This window comes from Pseudophryne corroboree, chromosome 6 (assembly GCF_028390025.1).
Source record: "Pseudophryne corroboree isolate aPseCor3 chromosome 6, aPseCor3.hap2, whole genome shotgun sequence".
In the NCBI taxonomy this organism is placed as follows: domain Eukaryota; kingdom Metazoa; phylum Chordata; class Amphibia; order Anura; family Myobatrachidae; genus Pseudophryne; species Pseudophryne corroboree.
Genome location: NC_086449.1, coordinates 842,769,605 through 842,778,813, shown reverse-complemented (window position 1 = coordinate 842,778,813; position 9,209 = coordinate 842,769,605).

Genomic DNA, 9,209 nt, shown 5'->3' with positions numbered 1-9,209 from the left:
CAAGAACAGCACTGGACTATTGTACTGTAGTATACTGGTCACCACAATGCAGCACAAGACAATGAGCAGTGATACTGAGCACTGATGAGGATACTAGAACTGACACTGAGCAGCGAGATGCAGCACTGGACTATTGTACTGTAGTATACTGGCCACCACAATGCAGCACAAGAGAATGAGCAGTGATACTGAGCACTGATGAGGATACTAGAACTGACACTAAGTAGCGAGATGCAGCACTGGACTATTGTGCTGTAGTATACTGGTCACCACAATGCAGCACAAGACAATGAGCAGTGATACTGAGCACTGATAAGGATACTAGAACTGACACTGAACAGCAAAATGCAGCACTGGACTATTGTACTGTAGTATACTGGTCACCACAATGCAGCACCAGACAATGAGCAGTGATACTGAGCACTGATGAGGATACTAGAACTGACACTAAGCAGCGAGATGCAGCACTGGACTATTGTGCTGTAGTATACTGGTCACCACAATGCAGCACAAGACAATGAGCAGTGATACTGAGCACTGATGAGGATACTAGAACTGACACTAAGCAGCGAGATGCAGCACTGGACTATTGTGCTGTAGTATACTGGTCACCACAATGCAGCACAAGACAATGAGCAGTGATACTGAGCACTGATGAGGATACTAGAACTGACACTGGGCAGCGAGATGCAGCACTGGACTATTGTACTGTAGTATACTGGTCACCACAATGCAGCACAAGACAATGAGCAGTGATACTGAGCACTGATGAGGATACTAGAACTGACACTGAGCAGCGAGATGCAGCACTGGACTATTGTACTGTAGTATACTGGCCACCACAATGCAGCACAAGAGAATGAGCAGTGATACTGAGCACTGATGAGGATACTAGAACTGACACTAAGCAGCGAGAACACCACTGGACTATTGTGCTGTAGTATACTGGTCACCACAATGCAGCACAAGACAATGAGCAGTGATACTGAGCACTGATGAGGATACTAGAACTGACACTGGGCAGCGAGATGCAGCACTGGACTATTGTACTGTAGTATACTGGTCACCACAATGCAGCACAAGACAATGAGCAGTGATACTGAGCACTGATGAGGATACTAGAACTGACACTGGGCAGCGAGATGCAGCACTGGACTATTGTACTGTAGTATACTGGTCACCACAATGCAGCACAAGACAATGAGCAGTAATACTGAGCACTGATGAGGAAACTAGAACTGACACTGAGCAGCGAGAACAGCACTGGACTATTGTACTGTAGTATACTGGTCACCACAATGCAGCACAAGACAATGAGTAGTGATACTGAGCACTGATGAGGATACTAGAACTGACACTGAGCAGCGAGATGCAGCACTGGACTATTGTACTGTAGTATACTGGTCACCACAATGCAGCACAAGACAATGAGCAGTGATCCTGAGCACTGATGAGGATACTAGAACTGACACTGGGCAGCGAGATGCAGCACTGGTCTATTGTACTGTAGTATACTGAGCACCACAATGCAGCACAAGACAATGAGCAGTGATACTGAGCACTGATGAGGATACTAGAACTGACACTGGGCAGCGAGAACAGCACTGGACTATTGTACTGTAGTATACTGGTCACCACAATGCAGCACAAGACAATGAGCAGTGATACTGAGCACTGATGAGGATACTAGAACTGACACTGGGCAGCCAGATGCAGCACTGGACTATTGTACTGTAGTATACTGGTCACCACAATGCAGCACAAGACAATGAGCAGTGATACTGAGCACTGATGAGGATACTAGAACTGACACTGAGCAGCGAGATGCAGCACTGGACTATTGTACTGTAGTATACTGGTCACCACAATGCAGCACAAGACAATGAGCAGTGATACTGAGCACTGATGAGGATACTAGAACTGACACTGAGCAGCGAGATGCAGCACTGGACTATTGTACTGTAGTATACTGGTCACCACAATGCAGCACAAGACAATGAGCAGTGATACTGAGCATTGATGAGGATACTAGAACTGACACTGGGCAGCGAGAACAGCACTGGACTATTAGTAATGTACTGTAGTATACTGGTCACCACAATGCAGCACAAGACAATGAGCAGTGATACTGAGCACTGATGAGGATACTAGAACTGACACTGAGCAGCGAGATGCAGCACTGGACTATTGTACTGTAGTATAGTGTTCACCACAATGCAGCACAAGACAATGAGTAGTATTACTCAGCACTGATGAGGATACTAGAACTGACACTGAGCAACAAGATGCAGCACTGGACTATTGTACTGTAGTATACTGGTCACCACAATGCAGCACAAGACAATGAGCAGTGATACTGAGCACTGATGAGGATACTAGAACTGACACTGAACAGCGAGAACAGCACTGGACTATTAGTAATGTACTGTAGTATACTGGTCACCACAATGCAGCACAAGACAATGAGCAGTGATACTGAGCACTGATGAGGATACTAGAACTGACACTGAGCAGCGAGATGCAGCACTGGACTATTGTACTGTAGTATACTGGTCACCACAATGCAGCACAAGACAATGAGTAGTGATACTGAGCACTGATGAGGATACTAGAACTGACACTAAGCAGCAAGATGCAGCACTGGACTATTGTACTGTAGTATACTGGTCACCACAATGCAGCACAAGACAGTGAGTAGTGATACTGAGCACTGATGAGGATACTAGAACTGACACTAAGCAGCAAGATGCAGCACTGGACTATTGTACTGTAGTATACTGGTTACCACAATGCAGCACAAGACAATGAGTAGTGATACCGAGCACTGATGAGGGTACTAGAAATGACACTAAGCAGCAAGATGCAGCACTGGACTATTGTACTGTAGTATACTGGTCACCACAATGCAACACAAGACAATGAGTAGTGATACTGAGCACTGATGAGGATACTAAAACTGACACTGGGCAGCGAGAACACCACTGGACTATTGTACTGTAGTATACTGGTCACCACAATGCAGCACAAGACAATGAGCAGTGATACTGAGCACTGATGAGGATACTAGAACTGACACTGGGCAGCGAGATGCAGCACTGCACTATTGTACTGTAGTATACTGAGCACCACAATGCAGCACAAGACAATGAGTAGTGATCCTGAGCACTGATGAGGATACTAGAACTGACACAGAGCAGCGAGATGCAGCACTGGACTATTGTACTGTAGTATTATATACTGGTCACCACAATGCAGCACAAGACAATGAGCAGTGATACTGAGCACTGATGAGGATACTAGAACTGACACTAAGCAGCGAGATGCAGCACTGGACTATTGTGCTGTAGTATACTGGTCACCACAATGCAGCACAAGACAATGAGCAGTGATACTGAGCACTGATGAGGATACTAGAACTGACACTAAGCAGCGAGATGCAGCACTGGACTATTGTGCTGTAGTATACTGGTCACCACAATGCAGCACAAGACAATGAGCAGTGATACTGAGCACTGATGAGGATACTAGAACTGACACTGAGCAGCGAGATGCAGCACTGGACTATTGTACTGTAGTATACTGGTCACCACAATGCAGCACAAGACAATGAGCAGTGATACTGAGCACTGATGAGGATACTAGAACTGACACTGAGCAGCGAGATGCAGCACTGGACTATTGTGCTGTAGTATACTGGTCACCACAATGCAGCACAAGACAATGAGCAGTGATACTGAGCACTGATGAGGATACTAGAACTGACACTGAGCAGCGAGATGCAGCACTGGACTATTGTACTGTAGTATACTGGTCACCACAATGCAGCACAAGACAATGAGCAGTGATACTGAGCACTGATGAGGATACTAGAACTGACACTGGGCAGCGAGATGCTGCACTGGACTATTATACTGTAGTATACTGGTCACCACAATGCAGCACAAGACAATGAGCAGTGATACTGAGCACTGATGAGGATACTAGAACTGACACTGGGCAGCGAGAACACCACTGGACTATTGTACTGTAGTATACTGGTCACCACAATGCAACACAAGACAATGAGTAGTGATACTGAGCACTGATGAGGATACTAGAACTGACACTGGGCAGCGAGAACACCACTGGACTATTGTACTGTAGTATACTGGTCACTACAATGCAGCACAAGACAATAAGTAGTGATACTGAGCACTGATGAGGACACTAGAACTGACACTAAGCAGCAAGATGCAGCACTGGACTATTGTACTGTAGTATACTGGTCACCACAATGCAACACAAGACAATGAGTAGTGATACTGAGCTCTGATGAGGATACTAGAACTGACACTGGGCAGCGAGAACACCACTGGACTATTGTACTGTAGTATACTGGTCACCACAATGCAGCACAAGACAATGAGCAGTGATACTGAGCACTGATGAGGATACTAGAACTGACACTGTGCAGCGAGATGCAGCACTGGACTATTGTACTGTAGTATACTGAGCACCACAATGCAGCACAAGACAATGAGTAGTGATCCTGAGCACTGATGAGGATACTAGAACTGACACAGAGCAGCGAGATGCAGCACTGGACTATTGTACTGTAGTATTATATACTGGTCACCACAATGCAGCGCAAGACAATGAGCAGTGATACTGAGCACTGATGAGGATACTAGAACTGACACTGAGCAACGAGATGCAGCACTGGACTATTGTACTGTAGTATACTGGTCACCACAATGCAGCACAATACAATGAGCAGTGATACTGAGCACTGATGAGGATACTAGAACTGACACTGAGCAGAGAGAACAGCACTGGATTATTGTACTGTAGTATACTGAGCACCACAATGCAGCACAAGACAATGAGCAGTGATACTGAACACTGATGAGGATACTAGATCTGACACTGAGCAGCGAGAACAGCACTGGACTATTAGTAATGTACTGTAGTATACTGGTCACCACAATGCAGCACAAGACAATGAGCAGTGATACTGAGCACTAGTGAGGATACTAGAACTGACACTGGGCAGCGAGAACAGCACTGGACTATTGTACTGTAGTATACTGGTCACCACAATGCAGCACAAGACATTGAGCAGTGATACTGAGCACTGATGAGGATACTAGAACTGACACTGAGCAGCGAGATGCAGCACTGGACTATTGTATTGTAGTATACTGGTCACCACAATGCAGCACAAGACAATGAGCAGTGATACTGAGCACTGATGAGGATACTAGAACTGACACTGAGCAGCGAGATGCAGCACTGGACTATTGTACTGTAGTATACTGGGCACCACAATGCAGCACAAGACAATGAGCAGTGATACTGAGCATTGATGAGGATACTAGAACTGACACTGAGCAGCAAGAACAGCACTGGACTATTGTACTGTAGTATACTGGTCACCACAATGTAGCACAAGACAATGAGCAGTGATACTGAGCACTGATGAGGATACTAGAACTGACACTGAGCAGCGAGATGCAGCACTGGACTATTGTACTGTAGTATACTGGCCACCACAATGCAGCACAAGAGAATGAGCAGTGATACTGAGCACTGATGAGGATACTAGAACTGACACTAAGTAGCGAGATGCAGCACTGGACTATTGTGCTGTAGTATACTGGTCACCACAATGCAGCACAAGACAATGAGCAGTGATACTGAGCACTGATAAGGATACTAGAACTGACACTGAACAGCAAAATGCAGCACTGGACTATTGTACTGTAGTATACTGGTCACCACAATGCAGCACCAGACAATGAGCAGTGATACTGAGCACTGATGAGGATACTAGAACTGACACTAAGCAGCGAGATGCAGCACTGGACTATTGTGCTGTAGTATACTGGTCACCACAATGCAGCACAAGACAATGAGCAGTGATACTGAGCACTGATGAGGATACTAGAACTGACACTAAGCAGCGAGATGCAGCACTGGACTATTGTGCTGTAGTATACTGGTCACCACAATGCAGCACAAGACAATGAGCAGTGATACTGAGCACTGATGAGGATACTAGAACTGACACTGGGCAGCGAGATGCAGCACTGGACTATTGTACTGTAGTATACTGGTCACCACAATGCAGCACAAGACAATGAGCAGTGATACTGAGCACTGATGAGGATACTAGAACTGACACTGAGCAGCGAGATGCAGCACTGGACTATTGTACTGTAGTATACTGGCCACCACAATGCAGCACAAGAGAATGAGCAGTGATACTGAGCACTGATGAGGATACTAGAACTGACACTAAGCAGCGAGAACACCACTGGACTATTGTGCTGTAGTATACTGGTCACCACAATGCAGCACAAGACAATGAGCAGTGATACTGAGCACTGATGAGGATACTAGAACTGACACTGGGCAGCGAGATGCAGCACTGGACTATTGTACTGTAGTATACTGGTCACCACAATGCAGCACAAGACAATGAGCAGTGATACTGAGCACTGATGAGGATACTAGAACTGACACTGGGCAGCGAGATGCAGCACTGGACTATTGTACTGTAGTATACTGGTCACCACAATGCAGCACAAGACAATGAGCAGTAATACTGAGCACTGATGAGGAAACTAGAACTGACACTGAGCAGCGAGAACAGCACTGGACTATTGTACTGTAGTATACTGGTCACCACAATGCAGCACAAGACAATGAGTAGTGATACTGAGCACTGATGAGGATACTAGAACTGACACTGAGCAGCGAGATGCAGCACTGGACTATTGTACTGTAGTATACTGGTCACCACAATGCAGCACAAGACAATGAGCAGTGATCCTGAGCACTGATGAGGATACTAGAACTGACACTGGGCAGCGAGATGCAGCACTGGTCTATTGTACTGTAGTATACTGAGCACCACAATGCAGCACAAGACAATGAGCAGTGATACTGAGCACTGATGAGGATACTAGAACTGACACTGGGCAGCGAGAACAGCACTGGACTATTGTACTGTAGTATACTGGTCACCACAATGCAGCACAAGACAATGAGCAGTGATACTGAGCACTGATGAGGATACTAGAACTGACACTGGGCAGCCAGATGCAGCACTGGACTATTGTACTGTAGTATACTGGTCACCACAATGCAGCACAAGACAATGAGCAGTGATACTGAGCACTGATGAGGATACTAGAACTGACACTGAGCAGCGAGATGCAGCACTGGACTATTGTACTGTAGTATACTGGTCACCACAATGCAGCACAAGACAATGAGCAGTGATACTGAGCACTGATGAGGATACTAGAACTGACACTGAGCAGCGAGATGCAGCACTGGACTATTGTACTGTAGTATACTGGTCACCACAATGCAGCACAAGACAATGAGCAGTGATACTGAGCATTGATGAGGATACTAGAACTGACACTGGGCAGCGAGAACAGCACTGGACTATTAGTAATGTACTGTAGTATACTGGTCACCACAATGCAGCACAAGACAATGAGCAGTGATACTGAGCACTGATGAGGATACTAGAACTGACACTGAGCAGCGAGATGCAGCACTGGACTATTGTACTGTAGTATAGTGTTCACCACAATGCAGCACAAGACAATGAGTAGTATTACTCAGCACTGATGAGGATACTAGAACTGACACTGAGCAACAAGATGCAGCACTGGACTATTGTACTGTAGTATACTGGTCACCACAATGCAGCACAAGACAATGAGCAGTGATACTGAGCACTGATGAGGATACTAGAACTGACACTGAACAGCGAGAACAGCACTGGACTATTAGTAATGTACTGTAGTATACTGGTCACCACAATGCAGCACAAGACAATGAGCAGTGATACTGAGCACTGATGAGGATACTAGAACTGACACTGAGCAGCGAGATGCAGCACTGGACTATTGTACTGTAGTATACTGGTCACCACAATGCAGCACAAGACAATGAGTAGTGATACTGAGCACTGATGAGGATACTAGAACTGACACTAAGCAGCAAGATGCAGCACTGGACTATTGTACTGTAGTATACTGGTCACCACAATGCAGCACAAGACAGTGAGTAGTGATACTGAGCACTGATGAGGATACTAGAACTGACACTAAGCAGCAAGATGCAGCACTGGACTATTGTACTGTAGTATACTGGTTACCACAATGCAGCACAAGACAATGAGTAGTGATACCGAGCACTGATGAGGATACTAGAACTGACACTAAGCAGCAAGATGCAGCACTGGACTATTGTACTGTAGTATACTGGTCACCACAATGCAACACAAGACAATGAGTAGTGATACTGAGCACTGATGAGGATACTAAAACTGACACTGGGCAGCGAGAACACCACTGGACTATTGTACTGTAGTATACTGGTCACCACAATGCAGCACAAGACAATGAGCAGTGATACTGAGCACTGATGAGGATACTAGAACTGACACTGGGCAGCGAGATGCAGCACTGGACTATTGTACTGTAGTATACTGAGCACCACAATGCAGCACAAGACAATGAGTAGTGATCCTGAGCACTGATGAGGATACTAGAACTGACACAGAGCAGCGAGATGCAGCACTGGACAATTGTACTGTAGTATTATATACTGGTCACCACAATGCAGCAAAAGACAATGAGCAGTGATACTGAGCACTGATGAGGATACTAGAACTGACACTAAGCAGCGAGATGCAGCACTGGAATATTGTGCTGTAGTATACTGGTCACCACAATGCAGCACAAGACAATGAGCAGTGATACTGAGCACTGATGAGGATACTAGAACTGACACTAAGCAGCGAGATGCAGCACTGGACTATTGTGCTGTAGTATACTGGTCACCACAATGCAGCACAAGACAATGAGCAGTGATACTGAGCACTGATGAGGATACTAGAACTGACACTGAGCAGCGAGATGCAGCACTGGACTATTGTACTGTAGTATACTGGTCACCACAATGCAGCACAAGACAATGAGCAGTGATACTGAGCACTGATGAGGATACTAGAACTGACACTGAGCAGCGAGATGCAGCACTGGACTATTGTGCTGTAGTATACTGGTCACCACAATGCAGCACAAGACAATGAGCAGTGATACTGAGCACTGATGAGGATACTAGAACTGACACTGAGCAGCGAGATGCAGCACTGGACTATTGTACTGTAGTATACTGGTCACCACAATGCAGCACAAGACAAT